The sequence below is a fragment of the Eumetopias jubatus genome, unplaced genomic scaffold, assembly GCF_037043125.1.
Source record: "Eumetopias jubatus isolate StellerSeaLion01/CBP00866 unplaced genomic scaffold, mEumJub1_p1.0 scaffold_159, whole genome shotgun sequence".
NCBI classification, from domain to species: Eukaryota; Metazoa; Chordata; class Mammalia; order Carnivora; family Otariidae; genus Eumetopias; species Eumetopias jubatus.
Genome location: NW_028274965.1, coordinates 51,961 through 69,659, shown reverse-complemented (window position 1 = coordinate 69,659; position 17,699 = coordinate 51,961). Strand labels below are relative to the sequence as shown.

The window sequence follows — 17,699 nt, the reverse complement described above, 5'->3', positions numbered from 1 at the left end:
ATCTATCCTGCACAACGTTGTGCACTTGCAAGGGAGAAGGAAAGGTCCTGAGTGGGTGCTCTGAGGCAGAGCTGGGGTGCTGGTTGACAGGATGAAAACGGTAGAGACGGGTGTACCTGAGGCCCCGTGACTACGGCTGGGGAAGGGAGCTAAAGAGGCTCGGGGGTGGAAGGGGATGCCTGGTGCAAGCAGAGCAGACAGGTGTCTGCAGAGAGAGGGTGTAGCTGATGCCAGCAGAAGAGGCGGTTTGGGGAAACGACAGGGCCGTTCAGAGGGATTTAAGGGGGGGAGTGCCAGAGGCAGTGAGAAGGAAAGGCCTCTCCACTCTGCAGGATACAGTATCCTACAGTGGGTGCTAAGAGATGGCAGAAATGACAGGATCCACAGGTTTCCATTTATGGATCTAAGATCACCATAAGACCCGAAGGGGCAGGATGCAGAAGTCACTATGACCAGAGGTGAGCAGGGTGGGTCAGATAACAGGCATCCCCAGGATCCAGACCTGAGAGGTCACTCTCAGAACCCTTCGGTCCCAGAGAACTCCCCAGCCCTGTGGTGAACCTGACTTCCGGATGACACGGTGTGACTGCAGACAGCGAGGAGGGCAAGACACCAGGCCTCTCCCCCACTGGGTGGCCGGAACAGAGACTCCCTGTCACTGCCCTCACAGCAGCCCTGAGCTCAAAATTCGTGGCACTGTGTCACAGGGTGCAGCCCGTAGGCTCTGGGAGTCGGTGTGCAAGGCCTCTGAGCAGAAGGGCAGCTGTTACTAGGACTAGGAAACCTCTCAGCCAGTTGACACTATGTTGTCAGGTTGTGACAGCTTTGAGCTGTTTGTGGCTGGTGTCTAGGTTGAGAGAAGTCTGAACGATTTGTGAGTCTCTATCCCAGGGTATGAGGTCTCTGAACTATTCGGTGTGGGGGGAAGGGGGGTCTTTGTCCAGAGAGCTGGGTCTCTGAGCTGTTCGCATATCTGCATCTGAGAACGTGATTGCGAGGAAGGCAGGATGGACCTCACGCTCACAGGGCTCTCAGCACTAGCCTGGGAGCTCACATTCGCCGTGCTGCCTCCCACGCCTGCCCCGCTACCACAGGAATGAACGTTTAGTGTCCCCATCCTCAGGGAGGGCCTTTCCTCAGTCCCATGCAGCTCCTAGGAGCCCGTGGTAACAATACAGGTAAAAGGAATATCTGCTAACATTACCCCCACCCCTGCTAGGGGCCAACCGCTGTCACAAACCTATGTACATGTGCTAACTCAGTTAATTGACAAACCCCTAAGGAGAAGGTCATCGTCTGCACGTAAGGGGGCTGAGGCCCAGGGAGGAAGGGCACTCTCAGCTCTTGAGGAGGGAGGAAGTGGATGTGACTTAAGCTCTTTGAAGGAGGCAGGCAGAACTCAGCACAGCAAGGCCTGGTAGGGGGTGACTAGGAAGGGGGAAGGGTGAGGGTTGCCCAGGGCCACAAGGACCCTGTAACCGACTCACTTTCAGGATGTCTCTCTGTCTCTCACGCACACACCCTGTTCCCCGGCCCAGTACTTGAGGTATGAAATGCGGAGGTGGTGGTGGAAGGTAGAGAGGTGAGGGAAGCACCTCAGTGCATCAATTTGCACAAAGCCTCAAGCAAACCTAGAGATTCCTGCCTTAGCTTCCCTCCTTGCAGCATTTTTGGGCACTGAGATCAGCAGGAGGGCAGTCAAGGGCATGAGGGGTTGTGAGGAACCGTGCGTACAGCATATGCCTCCCCATAACTGAAACGTGTCCTTGTCCTTAGGGGCAGAGAGTCCCTATGTAGGACAAGGTGGTGTGACTGAGGGCCAGACCACAGGCAGCTGAATTATTACGTCAGGTGCCTCTTTTGCTCTGGAGAGACAGGCACGTACATCATCCAGTAGCAGAGCTGGGGGCCCATAGGTGGGTACTAATTCAGTGGGGACAGTGTGCGGCCAGAGAGTCTCTCGGTCCTGGTCTCTCTAATGCTCTTCTTTCTCTGGCTTCTCTGTGCCTGTGACTTTGTCTCTGTTGCCCACCCACCTGGGTGGGACCTCACTCATGCCAGAGGGCCCTTGCTTGGTCTTTCCTGAGGCTATCATCCTTTGACAGGGATGTTCATGGGGGAACCGTGGGGGGTTGCTCATGAGTCTATGGAACTGTCCAAGGAAGGTATGTTCAGCTGCAGAGGCGTAGAAGGGAAGTTCTCTCCTGGGGCAAGCAGAGAGCTGCTCCCCATACACTGGGTGGCCTGGGCCTCTGGCCTCTGAAAGAACCTGAGGGGCTTTTCTACTACAAACAACAACAAAACAAACCAAACCAAACCAACCAACAACAACAAAAACCCCAAACCAAAACCTCCAGGGCTCAAACAGAGTAAATCAAAGTCCTCACCAAGGCCCTGAAGGTGCTACAGGATCTGGCCTCCCGCCTCATCTCCTACCTCTCTCCCTCAGCCTTGCTGAGCCAGCTACATTGGCCTCCTCACTGTACCTCATACACCCTGGACGAATTTCCACTCTCGCACTTTTCCATCGGCTCTACCTCTGTCTGGGATACTTTTCTTGCAGATATTCATGTCCTCTAGGTGTCCGCTCAAGGATCACATGCTTTGAAAGACTTTCCTTGACCTGTTTCTAGAAATTGACCCCTCTATTTCGTTTTTCTGATTTAATTTTTAATCGCAGCCATTGCCAAAACCTGACAACTTCCTTACATTTTTGTGCTGTATGATCCCAATAGAATGTAAGCTCTGTGGGAGCAAGGTTTTCTTTTTTTTCTATGTCCGTTCGATTGTATTCCTAACAGCCACAATACTGCCTGACACCTAATTTGGAGGGAATTAATGAACGAATGAGAGAATGAGTAAATAAATGCAAGGCTGTGATGAGGCACATAGCTACACAGGCTAAAGGATCCTCCTAGGGAACATGTTCACGGGTGACAGGCTGGTGACGGAGTCGGAGGTCTTTATCTCACTTTCTCAGTGTCCTTGGGGCTCCTGGGAGATGGCCCCTTCCCTAACAGAACCAAAGATCCTGCTATCCCTCTGACCTATTACTCATAGTCAACCACAGAGGCCTGCCCCACACCAGGCCTCTAACCCCAGTCCTGTGCTCTAGCCTTCCTGCCCCTGCTCCCCCACTAGCCCCATTCTGCATTGCCCAGGGAGACACAAGCCAGCACAACGCCCAGCACATTAAAAAACAAAAAAAACAAAAAAAAACAAAAAACGCTTGCAACGCTCCCTGGTACAATGGTGGCCACTGGAGGGAGGTAAATTTCAGCTCAGGAAGATTTTTTTCCCCCGAGTCCAAGACTGCAGCGAGCTGTGGAGTTTGCATCCTGGTTCGGCCCTCCCTCCCTCTGGGGCCAGCCTGGAACGGCCCGTGGGCACGGGCTTCAAGCAGCCATTCCAGCTTCGCACCACCAAGGGGCGCTCGAGATGGAACAGGAAGAGTCTCTGGAAGTACCTCTCCGGGGCAAGGAGGTAGGACCGTCCTCGCCGGGAGGTACCATTAGGGAGGGGGCGTCCGATTTTGGAACAATCCATTGTGTAGGTGACAACACCGAAGGTCTGCATCAGCCACGGTTCCCAACGGAGGCGCTAATAGCGCCGCCGGGCCCTTCCCGCCCGCTCCACTCCATTCTCCTGGCCCATCTGAGCCCGAGTGGACACCCGGTGGGAGGCCGCAGCCTTCCCTTCACTTCGCCGATTCCACCCCTCCGTCTCTACATGGTCACGTCCAGTTGAGCAACAACCGGGCGAGGGATTGGCTCTCCACTGTGGGGGGCGGGGTCAGAGGCTTTCTACGCAGCGATTGGTTCCGGTGAGATGGCCGGAGTAAACCCTTCCGGGGCGCACGGTGCCTCCGAATTAAACCTCCTAGTCCCCGCCTCCGTCCTCGCCTACCCAGTTCCTATTGGTCGTCTGGCTGGGACGGGCAAGACGCTTGCAGAGCTGGAACTCAGGGTGAGGGGTGTGTGTGGTGTTTGTGTGTGTCCGTGTGTGTGGCCTTTCAGAGTGTAGAATTTTTCTCCGAGTTGAACTGCTCACCGACCGACTGCCCCGAGGGGCTGAAGATGCTGCCCTAGTCGGTGGCGAGGTTCGGCGCAACAGCTGGCTGGTAGCCAGTGTCTGGCGCCGGACGCGCGCGGTGAGTGTGCCGTCTTCACGTGAGCTCTTTCAGTCTTGTTCAGCCCTAACCCAGTCACAAGCCTAGTTGGGCGCGTCTGGCGCGGTGCCGTCAGTCCTCCAGATGCAATCAATTAATGTCCAGGACGAGGTCTGTGTGCTTGGTTGGCGTCCCTGCCTAGGAAGTAAAGTGTGTCAGGCAGTTTGGGGATGTGTATCGCTACAGATAGGTCAGTACAGATGCAGTTTGGGTACATTTGATCTTTCTGAGGCTTTTGGGGGATTGTTGAGTGAATGGGATATGCTGTCTGAGTGGATTGTGTACGCCATGGGATAAGGTGTTTTAGGCTGTGTGTGTCTGTATATCTGGGGGTGCACTTTCTGAGCGTTTTGTGCATTGGTGTCCCTGAGTTTGAGATCTCTATGTTGGCAGCTGCACCCTAGGGTGTGAGATCTCTGAGCTGTTTGTGATTCTGGGTTTCAAGTTGTGATGTCTCTCAGCTGCCTGGGGTGGGGGGCACTGTCTTAAGGTGTAAAGGATCTGAGCTGCTTGGAAGTCTGTGTCCAAGGTGTAGGTTCTCTGATTTGTCTGGGGGCTTTATCTGAAGGTTCTGTGATGTTTCCGAGTTGTTTGAACCTAAATGTCTTTCTGTTTTTGGAGGTCTTTGTATTGGCTTGGGAGGTGTCTGCATGGTTTGCGAGGCTCTCTAGGATGTGACGTAGCTGAGCAGATTTTTTAATTTGTGTCCTTAGAGGGAAGACGTTGGTCTGTTGGCGTGTGGGAGTTGTCTCCGTGTGTACGATCTCTGTTGCTTTGGGGAGTCTGTGACTCAAGTTGTGAGCTCTTTGTGCAGAGATTTTGGGGATCTTTTTTAGGTTGTGTTCAGTGATCTGTTTTTGTTGTCGCTGGGTATCTGAGCTGTTTGGGGTCTGTGTCTCAGAAGTAAAATCTTTGACCTTTGTGGTTGTGAGGTCTCTGTCCAGGAAGCGAGGGTTTTGGAACGTGGCAGATATGATTCCAAAGCCCAGAGCCCCAAATCCTGCTTGTGTCATTGGGCAAGTCACCTGTCTCCTGAAGCCTAAATATGGATCACAATCAATAAAATGGGGCCAGTGCCTGTCTTGGAGGGTACCTGTGCAACTTAGAAGTGTGTGTCAGGGTCCTGACTCCCAGCCGTCCTTCCCCAAGAATTTTCTGATCACCTGCTGTGTGCCTGAGTACTTTTCTAGGAGTTGGAATACAACACAGGACAAAACTGACAAAGTCTCGCATTTCATAGAGTTAGCCAGTGAATATATGTTGACTATCAGAGGGTGGCAAGTGCTACATAGAAAGATAAGGCGGTTAGAGGAAAGAGTATGTGCGGAGCATGTTGTTATTTATTCAGGGTGATGAGGGAAGGACTCCCTCAGACGGTAATGACTGAGCAGAGGCCTGAGGAAGTGAAGGAGCAGGCCGGGGAACCACCTGCATTGTTAGAACATTGCAGGCAGAAGGTACAGCAGGTGCAACAGTGCTGAGGGGAAATCCACTGGGTGCGTTCCTGGATATCAAGGAGTCCTGTGATGCTGGCCAAAGCCCTCATCGCTGGGTTTGACACATAGAGCTCATTGAAAGGTGTCTGGTGTTGCTGTGTCTGTTTCTCCCACAACCTGTGAGGGAGGTGGTCTTCATCCCCATTTTACAGACAGAGGACCCAAGGCTCCGAGAAGCGCACGGAATCTGCTCTCCTGCTTACACCTGAAATTGCTAAAAGAGGGGGAAACCTTGTGCTCCGCCACGAGAGACAGAGGGCTTGAGTGTCAGAGCCGCAGGGTGGATGCCGTCCACCCTGGATGTCAGCCAGCCAGCTGATGTAAATGATCGTACGGGAATCATGACCCTCATTACCTTTCTACACTTGATGGAGGTCAGGACTGAGAAAGAACAGGGTTAGAGAAGAGAGGCAGGAAGAGGAAGCTGGAGAGCAGTGAGGGGAAACAAAAGCACTGGCTTCATGATATTGCCCAGATTTGGCCCAGTTCACCTTAATTAACTGATGGTACTGAGATATATTCACCTCTTCCCCTCCCCTTTCTTTCCCTTCTCTTCTCTTCTGTGCCTGAGCAGTTCAGCGCTAAAGCCATTCGGTGCTACAGAGCAAGGCAAGTGTGTGTGTGTGTAGGGGCATCCCATACTTGAGGAGTCAGAGCCCAGGCACAGTGACAAGGGCATCCATACATAGGAGCAGGCTGCGCTGGGGACAGAGCCCAAGGTGGTGAGGAGGATGTCCCCGGGGGTCGGATGGGGAGAAGGCTAACTGGCTCAAGGATTCTAACTCGAGTGGTGTATGGAGGTCGAGGTCAGGGAGTGGTTCAGCAGAGCATGTGAGGGTGGGCCTCTGTCGTGCAGGAGGGGTGGCTTATATACAGTGGGATTCATCAACTCAGTAAATGTGTAAAAAGATACTGGGAGACATGACTCTCACTTTCGGAAAAGGGAGTTTCAAATACAGAAGGGAAGAAAACAAATTCTGAGGTGTTACATTGGGATTGGAGGTCTCCATGTGAACTCATGCTTTTCGGTATGTATGTGTGCATATATGCGGAGACTGATAGATACAGATGTTCATACGCGTTTGTGTTGGGATGGCAGAGGGAAAGGAGAAATGAACCTGGCTCAACTTGTGGTACCAGTTATAAGGGACAGGTCAAGGAAGGATTGGCTGCTGTCAGAAGGACACACAAAATTGCTCAAAGGGGCTCCCACTGGAACATACTGGCGATAATTTTGTTTTTTCAGCTTTATTGAGATACTGTTGATATATAACATAAGTAAACGTAAGGTATACAAGGTGATGACGTGATACATGTATACACTGTGAAATATTTACTACGTAAAGTTAGTTAACACTCTGTTCTTTCACATAATGACCATTTCTTTTTTTGTGGTGATAACATGTAAGATCTACTCTCTTAACTTTCCATATCTAATACAGTATTGTGAATGATAGTCACCATGCTGTCTATATACATTAGATCCCCATAACTTATTCATCTTCTGGCTGGAATTTTGTGCCGAAGACCAACGTTTCCCCCCAACCTCTGGCAAACACCATTCTCATCTCTATTTCTATGAGTTTGCTTTTTAAATTTCCACATATGTGACACCATAAGGTATTTATCTTTCTCTGTCTGACTTATCTCAGTATAAAGCCTTCAGGGTCCATCCATGCAGTTGCAAAAGGCAGGATTTTCTTCTTTTTTATGCCCAAATAATATTCCATCGTGTATCTATAGCACATTTTCATGATCCATTGATCCCTCCATGGACACTGATGTTGTTTCCATATCTTGGCTGTTGCTGCATAGTGAATCATAAAATCGGTGTTACTCCTCCAATTTCCTTTTTCTTTTTCAAAATTATTTGACTATTCTGCTTCCTTTGCCTTTCTGCCTAAACTTCGTAATCAGTGTATATTTCCAAAAAAGTCCTACTGGGATTTTTGATTGGAATTGTATTAATATGATGGATCCCTTTGGGACCTGTTGACATCTAAATTGTACTGACTTTACCAACCCATGAACACAGTATGTGTCTCCATTTATTCAGGCCTTCTTATACTTCTTTCCTCCGCCTTTTGTAGTTGAGGGCATACGGGTCCTGTGTATGTTTCGCTAGATTTGAGGGGGGAAGCTATTTTAAGTGATATGTGCCAGTGATTTCTGCTTTTTGTTTTGTTAGGTAATTGTTCATTGCTAGCATGTAGAAATTTGCTTGACTTTTTGTGTTGAGCTTGTATGCTGCAACAACGTTGAATGCACTTACTAGTTCTAGGAGGTTTTTTGTTTAATATCATGGGATTATCTATGTACATCATCATGTCATCTGTGAATTGGAACAGTTTTATCTCCTCCTTCCTGATCTTTCTTTTTTCTTTCCTTTCTGGAATGGCTAGGACTTCCAGCAAATATTGAATAACAGAGGGGAGAGTGGATATCCTAGCCTCATTCCTGGTCTTAGGGAGAAAACATGTAGTCTTTCTCCATTAAGTAGGATGGGAGGTGTAGGTATTTTTGTAAGATGTTTTAAATCCAGGTTAAGAAAACTCCCTTCTGTTCCTGGTTTGTGGAATGGTTCTATCATGAATGGCTGTTGAATTTTGTCAAATGCTTTCTCTGCATGAATTGATATGGTCATGTGTTTTTTTCTTTGATACGCTAATATAATTGATTTATTAATTGACTTTTAAAAAGATTTATTTACTTATTTTTGGAGAGAGCGAGAGTGCACGGGAGTGGGGTGGGGGGAAGGAGCAGGGGGAGAGGGACAGGCAGACTCCCTGCTGAGCATGGAGCCCAAGGCAAGGCTCGATCCTAAGACCCTGAGATCATGACCTGAGCCAAAACCAAGAGTGGGGCACTTAACCAACTGAGCCACCCAGGCGCCCCTATTCATTGATTTTTGAATACTGCACTGCCTTTGCTTTTCCAGGATAAACCCAACTGGGTCATGCTGTATTATTCCTTTGATATATTATTGAATTTTATTTGCTAGTACTGTCTTTGATTTTGGTATCGGGGTAATGGTGATCTGATAAAATGATTCAAGAAACGTTCCCTGTCTTCTGTTTACTTGAAGGGGTTGTATAGAATTGTTGTTGTTTCTTAAACGTGTGGTAGGATTTTCCAGAGAAACCGTCAGGGCCTGGAGATTTCTTTCCTGAAAGTTTTTAAAAGATAAAAATTTTTAAATAAGATGTATGTTTTTCAGATAATCTGGGTGGTTTTTTTTTTCTTTGGTTGAATTTTAATAGTTGGTCTCTTTCAAGCAATTGATTGTTTCATCTAAGTTGCCGAATGTAGGTACGTAGAGTTATTTGTTAGAATCTTTTCACTGTAGAGTCTGTAACCTATTTCTTTCCTCATAGTGTTGTATCTTTCCTTTCTTTCTGTGTCAGTCTGGATAGAAACTTATGAATTTTATTGACCTTTTCAAAGAACCAGCTTTTGGTTTCAATGATTATTCTTTTCCTGATAACTGTTCTAATGTCTGTTTCCCGTATTTACTTGCTTTGAGTTTATTTTTATTTTCTTTTTCTACTTTCTTAAGGGGGAAGCTTTCATTATTGATTTGGGTCCTTGATTCTTTTCTAATGCAAACATTTGATGCTGTACATTTACTGCCCAACGCTGCTGTAGCTGCATCCTGCAAATTTGGATATCTTGTATTTTCATTTCCATTCAGTTCATCTGATAAAGGGTTAGTATCCAGAATATTTTCTAATTTCCCTTGAGACTTGCCCTTTGCACGCCCCATGGATTATTTAGAAGCGTATGGTATAATTTCCTTGTGTTTGGAGATTTTCCTCTCCACTTTTTCTTACATATTCGTAGTTTTTCTCTTTTGCTCAGGCAGCATTCTCCGTATGATTTCAACTATTTTATAACTTGTAATATTTGGCCTTCGGCTCAGGTCATGATCCCAGGGTCCTGGGATCGAGCCCCGCATCGGGCTCCCTGCTCGGCGGGAAGCCTGCTTCTCCCTCTCCCACTCCCCCTGCTTGTGTTCCCTCTCCCGCTGTGTTTCTCTCTGTCAAATAAATAAATAAAATCTTCAAAAAAAAAAAAAAACTTGTAATATTTGTTTTAAGACCCAGGATGCAGGGTACCTTGGTGAAACTCCCATATGCCCTTGAAAAGAATATATTCTGCCACTGCTATGGGAAGGGTTCTGCACTTGTCGCTTACGTCCAGGTAGTTCACGGTGTTGTTCAGTTCATCCACATATTGCTGATTTTCTCCTGTTCTTTCTGCACACCTTCTGCATCTGTTGAACTCTGCAGCTACCATTTGTAGATTTGTTCATTTATCCTTCCCTTCTGTCTGACTTGGTGATGTATCTTGAAGCACTGTTGTTGTTGGGTGTTGTGCAGAGAAGAGTTAACATAGCAGGCCTGAAACCACTATCCTTGCAGAGATCAGCATGCTGGCCCTTACCTTGCATCCGGGAACTTGAATTTTGGGAGGCTTCCCACCATTCCCTACCCGAGCAGGATGCTTTACTCTTCCTAAACTGTCCAAACAATATGTTTCATGCTAAACACCTGCTTTCCTTCTGGAAATCTGAAATCTCTGTACGTGCTAGGCAGAGTGTGTCTCTGTGTCCAGCCCCCAAAACAAACCTCAGACACAGTGTTAGCCATGAGCTTCCCTGGTAGACAGCGTTTTGTGTGACTTACCATGATTTGTGGCTGGAGGTACAAATAGCATGACTGTACTGGGAAAGGACTCTTGGAAGCTTGCACTGGTTTCCTCCAGATGTTACCCAGGGGACCTTTTCCCCTGAGTAATTTTGCTTTGTATCCTTCTGCTGTAATAAATCTTAGCCCGGAGGATGACTGTGGGCTGAGTCCTTTGGGCCCTCCTGGGGATTCAGCAAAACCAAGGGTGGTCTTGGGACATCGGAAACAGCGGTGGTAGCCGTGGGACTCACTAGCGAGAAGACCCTGCCTCACTAAAATGTGCTGAAAGGCTTCTCTGAGTAAGGGAAGGCTGATGCGGTAGAGATGATGAACCGTTTGTGCCCAGTGACTGTGGATATACCCACGGTATGAAACAGCAGCTGAACTGTTGTAGCCACCTTATGACTTGGGGCTTGATTTTCTCAGGGCCAGGGAAGAGGATACAGACCTTCCCAAAGGTGAGCTTTGGGTCAGCCAAAAGTGTTGAAAGTTTAACTTGCTCTCTCCTCCCAAGTGGGAGGAAACAAATTTAATCAGTTCCCTGAGCCGGAAAAAGCTTTCTGTAAACTAGAGGCAAAGACGGCGTGGGGGGAAAAGCACTCCAGCCTTTTCCTCACCTTGCTTACTGCTTCTGTGGCTGGCCCTCCCCCCATTCCAACCAGGAAGCCCCCTGGTCCCTGTGTGGTCACCGGTAAGTGTCAGTTTACTGCTAGCAGTTTCCATAAACTTTCAGTGAGAGGGGAAAAGGGAGGATTTCAAAATGGCTTCGAACATTGTGGCTGTTGGTGCCTGGATGCATTGAGAAAATTGATTCAAGATGTGAGGCAGGGCCGCTGTTCAATGCAGCTGCGCCCAGCAAGGGAACGACCTTTCCTAGCCTGGTCGCTGCATGAATGAGAGAGACAAAAGGGGCAGGAGGTGATGTAAACCCGTTTTGAAAATGTTGAAAATTCAGGATTTCATCCTGACAGTTCCTAATGATCACGAGTCTTTGTCGTTATGCAGTAGGTTTTTCCTATGCAAACGCTTTTGTCCCTTTTGAGAACAGGCCCTCCATACAGAAGGTTTAGAGGAGAGGAGGGGATAAGTAAAGAAATGTGAAAGTTCAATTTCAGAATCGTACACACTGATTTTGTAACAGTGGAGAAAACGCAAACCTGGCACCTGGGGAGAGGCAGAGGGAGGAAGCAAAGACATTAATGACCTCTGTGTGTCCAAACTGTTCCTGGAAACTGTTTATTTTTTTTTTTAAGATTAAATGTATTTATTTGACAGAGAGAGAGCACAAGCAGGGGGAGCAGCAGAGGGAGAGGGAGATGCGGGGCTCCATCCCAGGACCCTGGGATCACGACCTGAGCCAAAGGCAGACGCTTCACCCACTGAGCCACCCAGGCGCCCCCTGTCTATTTTGTTTTGAAGAAATACTCACAGTGCAGTCTTTCCAAGTGGCTGTGAGCACTTGGATGCAAACTGGCTGCTGAGCCTGCAGCCACACCTGCCAGAGCTGGGACTGTGGGACAGCAGGCGTGGCCCCAGCTCTTGGGCTTTGCCGGCGCAGCACTTCCACGTGACCTCCTCCCTCGGAAGGAGGTGAACTGGTGTGTGGACAGACCATACTTTTGGAACTGACTGCCTCCAGGCAGCCCTCTGAAAGCAAGGGCTCAGACGGGGAGTCCTGGAGGGGAAGATCCCTTGGTGGGAGGCCACAGCGAGGCCCTGGTGAGCTGTATTGCCTGATTCGTGTGTGTCCAGCTCTGGGCTCCCTAACACTTGTAAACTCTGTTTCAGGAGTGTCACATGTGCCCTCTGCGATTACACTTCGTGTGTGCGCGCTCTGCCTAGCCTGCCGCTGCCTCAGCCTGGAAGATTTCAGGTCTGCTTCTGCTTCCCGACCAGAGTGTGCTGTGCCTGAATTTGTGCTAAAAACAAGGTTCAGACAAACACTTAAGCAGTAAGTTTTCTCTTTTACTACGTTAGACTTTTATGGTTGGTGAGAATTGTTTTAACTGGTCAAATCTGGGACCCCTGAGGGATGTAATGGGAGATGAGTACCGCAGGCTGCTGGGACCCTGCTGCAGGGGTCCTAAGACAGGCCTGTGGCACTTGCGTCCTGCCCTCCGCAGCCTGACGTGCTTCAGTCTGGACATGGTTCTGTCGTGTGGTTCGTCATTTTGACGCGGGGTCCAGCCATTCCCGGTTTCCTTCAGTTCCACAGGTGTGGACTGGCCTTCTGCTAAGTGTCGGGGCCTCCGGTCTGAGGACACCACGATGAACTGGGTGTGTGTCCAACCTTCCAAGAAGGAGGTAAGAGTCTGGTGAGGGAGACAGACGTGGAAGCAAAGTGGCAGTGGTTAAGCTGGTTTCGTTCGGCCACTCCTGGCAGATCACACGATGAACGTCTCCCACTGAATTCTTCCCGTCCTTTCCCAGCATGTCCTGCAGAAGCTGCATCTGGTCCGTACACTTGGGTTCCCCTCCTCCTGTCTCCTCCATGCACAGCTGCAGCTACCGAGTGATAACTGGCATGTGGTCGCAGACTCAAAGCCAGGAAGGGAATGGCTTTCGCTGATGTGTTTTCCAAAACGGTCAAGGGTTATTGGTACCTTTCCAGGTAAAACAACATGCCAGTTTCCCTCAGTTTACAGGGAAGTTACATTCATGGAAAATCCAGTGTACTGAAGTCTCTGCAAAAAAGGTTTGCATCCCTGCAACTTTCCCTTCCTAAATGCCGGGACCTCCCTTTCATCATTTCAACAATCAAAATTGCCCTCTGAACTTTTCAAAATGCGCCAGTATTTTGGTTTAAATATTAAGTATTATTATGCAGGTACCCTCCCCCCAAAGCCTCGTATTCACAACCGAAGGACAGGAATGTTGTGGTCCTTGCCTGCATTTGGTCAGAGGAAATAGTGTGGCAGCGTGGAGTAGGGCACAGTACCCCCCAGGAAGGATTCCGGGCACCTTCCTCTTCTGTCTGCTTACTGTGATGAGAAAATGTTTCTGGGACAGCTAGGGTGTGAGGTAAAGCTTTGTTTCAGGGGTCACCACTGCCATGGGATGGCAGTGCCCAGGATGGTTTTGTGGTAGTCATGGCTCTTAGCTCCTGGACCTGGGCTTCTCTTCATTGATGAGAAGCCCTTCCACGTGCGGACAGCGGGGCGGGAGGTGGGGGTGGGGGCGTGGGGGCTGGGCTAGGGCTTGGGCTTGGGCTTGAAGCTACTGTCCTGTTTGGGCCAGCAGATGAGATCACAGACGGACAGCTACAAGAAGAAGAGGGAGACGATCTTCTAAGGTCAGGGGCAGGTTTCTGGCAGGGGAAGGGAAGACATTGGCCCCAAGTTCTGGTTGCTCCTGGCTGATGTGGAATGGAGTGTGGGTGCGAGAATGAGCCGAAGGCTGAGAGGAGGTGGGGATAATAGATCGCGTAACCTCACATCATATGGGTTACATGGTCCTTGAGAAAAGCCCATGCCATCGTGGGATCTAAATGTCATCTCCTGTCACCATCCCCATCCACTGGCCTTGAAGAAAATGGTTTTTTGTTTTTTGTTTTTTGTTTTCTTAAGATTTATTTTATTTATCTGACAAGAGAGAGACACAGCGAGAGAGGGAACACAAGCAGGGGGAGTGGGAGACGGAGAAGCAGGCCTCCCGCCGAGCAGGGAGCCTGATGCGGGGCTCGATCCCAGGATCCTGGGATCATGACCTGAGCCAAAGGCAGACACCCAATGACTGAGCCACCCAGGCGCCCCAAAGAACAGGGTTTTGAGATAGACAGAAGCCTTCAGGAAGAAAGGCCAGCGGGGTCATGATGTCTTCTCAGAAAATGCACTGCCCTGCCCTTGCTTTGCCTCTCATGCCGTGTTCATTATGTCCCGTCTTCTTGCCTGCTTTCAGGCTGGTCTTCTCATGTGCGTGTCTGTCAAGAAAGTCACTACCTTGGAGACAGGCTCGCTCCCAAAGGGGCTTAATAAAGTTCTTGAGTGTTTCCTAGGCAGAGTTAAAAATCACAGTCTAGGGCACCGTTGTGGCCTCACTAAATGAGATTCACTGGGTGTGGATCAGAGTGTGTGCATTTGTTTAAAAAGATTTTATTTATTCATTTGAGACAGAGATAGAGAGCATGAGCAGGGGGAGAGACAGAGGGAGAGGGAGAAGCAGACTCCCCGCTGAGCCAGGAGCCCGATGTGGGGCCCGATCCCAGGATCCTGGGATCATGACTTGAGCTGAAGGCAGACGCTTAACCATCTGAGCCACCCAGGCGCCCCAGCATGTGCATTTTTTCAAAGTTCCTGGGTTCTGACTCATGTGGACAGCTTGTCTGGGAACTACTGGAGCAGGGGAATGGTCCTGTTTTTCCTGCCGCCAGGCTTCTCTCTCCACTGTGAGGGTGCGGAAGCGACACCACTTTGGTGCCTTCTCTGGTGCACAAACCCAATGCCTTTGGCTAGGAGACTGATGTGCTGTCTGCTGTTCTAAGGAGGCTCTGAGAGTACTGTTTGCAGAAAGTCTCCTGAATCCAATCCTGTCGAGCTTCCATCTACGTGATTGCTGTTGAAATCACATTTCTGTTTCCTGCGCGGTTCCATGCTATGAAACCAGTCTGGTCTGGGTTAGCCGTTATTCTAAATATTTTGCAGTGGCCATTGGAGCTTACCATTGATTGAACAAATACACAGCAGGGTGAGTTTTCCACAGCGCCTTCAGACCTGTGCCTCCACCGCTTACAGCTGGGCGACACTGAGCACGTTCCCTAACGTCCGTGAACCTCGTTTCCTGTAGCAACATGGAAACGCTAGTTAGTGGTAAATGTAGCTGCTGCTTGGGGCCGTTTAGAGCACCTTCTATGTTAAGATAAGGAAAGTTGTCAGGACAGCGCCTGGCATGTGGAGAGCTGTCAGTCATTTCTAGCTGCTGTTCCTGTTGTCCTTCCCACATCTCCCTGAAGTGTGTTCCGGACAGATGGTGTCGAGGCTACCTCTGACTCACTGGAGGGACTTGGCACGATCACGCCAGCTCCTCAGGGACTCCAGAATCGAGTCGGGGGCGGGGGCACAGGGGAGGGCGTATGTTTCTCAGCATAGGGAGTATTCAGCTCTCCTTATGGGTGATTATGAAGTCCGAGTGGAAACTTCTCTAGGAAATTAGACCAAATGACCCGTTTGTACGTCTTGTACGATGGTTGGAAAAGTAAGTGGTCACTGGATAAGGATAGAACACGAGTCGGTGAATTTGCATGATCATGTCAAAGAGTGAAATTTAAAGGCCAAAGAACCTCATCACGTGGCTCCTTTTCTTGCTCTTAGTTCTACTGAATCCACTTCTCCTGCATCAGACGGTCACGGGTGAATCTGGGAACGCTATGAAACGGTTACTAGGTCAAATTGTCATCGGTAAGACTTTATTTCTCATGGAGTTCTCACGTGGCCTGTTTTATCGTGTGGATTTTTCTCTTCCACTAATATTCATTATTGATTGAACAAAAGGCCGATGTATTAATATGTTCTGAGCTCCATCATGAGGAGATGGTAAACGGTGTTTTTGGAGAGTCTGAGGAAAGGGGCGGTGGGGAGGGAAAGGGAGAGGGCGAGGTGAAGGTATACTGGGGGCAGGAAGAGAGAAGTCGTGGCAAACAGGAGGGGAGGATGAGGGGCGCAAGCAGAAAGCAGAAGTAAAGAGACATAGGAATAGAAGCTCACATGTCAGGAGGCTTACTATAGGCCTGGCATTGTTTTTAGCTCTTTCCCTACAGATAGAATTTTTTTTAAGTCATTGACTAGTCACTGCAACACTGGGAGGTAAGTATTTTTAAGGTTGACATGCCCTGTTTACAGACCAGGAAACTGAGACACGTGGAGGTTAAGAGGGGAAGTAACTTACCCAAAGCCACCTAGCCAGCAAGGGCAGAGTCAGGGTGGTGGTACCCAGGTCAGAGAGAAACATAAAGAGACGTGGGATTTGGCCCTAAACTGCAGTGCACCTCCGTGTCCGGTGTCCTCTGGCTCAAAAGACAGGTGAACGTGTGCAGCAACTTAATCTGATTACACTGGATCTGGGTATGGATTGAACATGATGTCTCTTCAGTGCATGAGACCCTGTGGGGTGACAAGTCACTCTAGGCACATCACTAAGTGGGCGTCTGGTACATATCAAGGTCTGTACATGTGGACGTCAGCATCAGTATCCTCATCGTCATTATCATGATGGACAGTAGTTTATGGTATAACGTTAGGAAACAAAACAGCAGATGAAAGAGTGTAGATGACCTCCCCACTCCAATCTCATAATTTAAAAAATGCATAGCGTGAAGCCTGGAAGAGAGTACACCACATTAAGTCATTTACCCTAAGTGTGAGATGCTAGATAATTTGCAAATAACATTTTGTTCACTGTTTGATTTGCTGTATCTTCATTCTTATTGCACAGCCAGTGTCTCTGGTACGAGTTTCAAGTCGTTTTTATGAAGACTCCGGCTTTGATACCCTTGCCAGGTGAAAACCCAGTCTGGGCATTTAATGCAGAGAGGAGCGATGTGGTACAGTAGAGAGGAGCAGCGGGGGAAGCAGAGAGCTTTGGATGGAAGGTTAGCTAGGTCTGCAAGTGCTATGAAATCGCCCCAGAGGATGCAGGCTGAAACCAAACCAAACTAGACAACAGCTTGCATGTCCCTGAGAGGAGACGGTTGTGCCGTTGAGATGAGGGATCTGCACTAAGATTTCTTAGGCTTTCATTCTCTTTTGGCCCCTGCGGTGCAGCGGGGCAGCGTGTGGTTCTTATGAGGCAGCACTGCTTTGCACCACGCTGTGCATGAGAGTGGCATCCTCACCTGAAGCATTCTCCTTTTGTGGGCCAGCTGGAGTACTTTTCTTGACGTCTGGAAGCTTACAGATTCAGATGAGAAAGCAGAAAGAAAATACATCGTCCAGTAGTTAGATCCAGCTCTCCTCCAATAGACGCCTACATCGCCAGTGAGGCGCATGCACAGGTGTTGTAGTCACTGGTTGGGAATTAGCAGGTTGGGTTGGGAGACTCAAAGGAGAACCATGGAAGTGAATAAAAGGTGAGAAAACACGTCAGGAGGGGACGAACGGCAAAAAACCTATTTTCTGGCCTTGCTTTTCTGCTAAGAGAGTAGCGTGCTCCATTATTGTGGGGAGAGAGCGCCCTGGCCCGAGGTCTGGGAGGGAATTACTGAGCGTGGTGATGAGCAGTCTGAGGACCCACCATTGGCGGTAACAAGGGGACACTGAGTGTGTGAAGGCACAAAGGTCTCAGCCTTGACCTTAGACTCAGAAAGCTTCTTAGCCCCGCTGACAGTCATGCTACTTCACCTTACGGAAGCTCAGA

At 49.1% G+C, this 17,699-nt stretch overlaps 1 protein-coding gene across 7 annotated transcripts in view; it reads left to right on the top strand.

Annotated features, from left to right (window-relative positions):
• The first annotated feature begins 3,884 nt into the window (after positions 1-3,884).
• The window catches only part of LOC114200634 (protein FAM156A/FAM156B), a 49,366-nt gene continuing 35,551 nt past the window's right edge, over positions 3,885-17,699 (top strand). For 2 of the 7 annotated variants that reach the window (XR_015767524.1, XR_015767523.1), the window contains exons 1-2: positions 3,916-4,150; positions 12,141-12,303. The gene's annotated coding sequence lies outside the window, so the exon portion shown is untranslated. Of the gene's footprint in view, positions 4,151-12,140; positions 12,304-12,559; positions 12,657-12,782; positions 13,503-17,699 lie in introns of those variants that run through there. The other 5 variants (XR_015767522.1, XM_028092857.2, XM_028092859.2 and 2 more) reach the window with 5 other exon arrangements.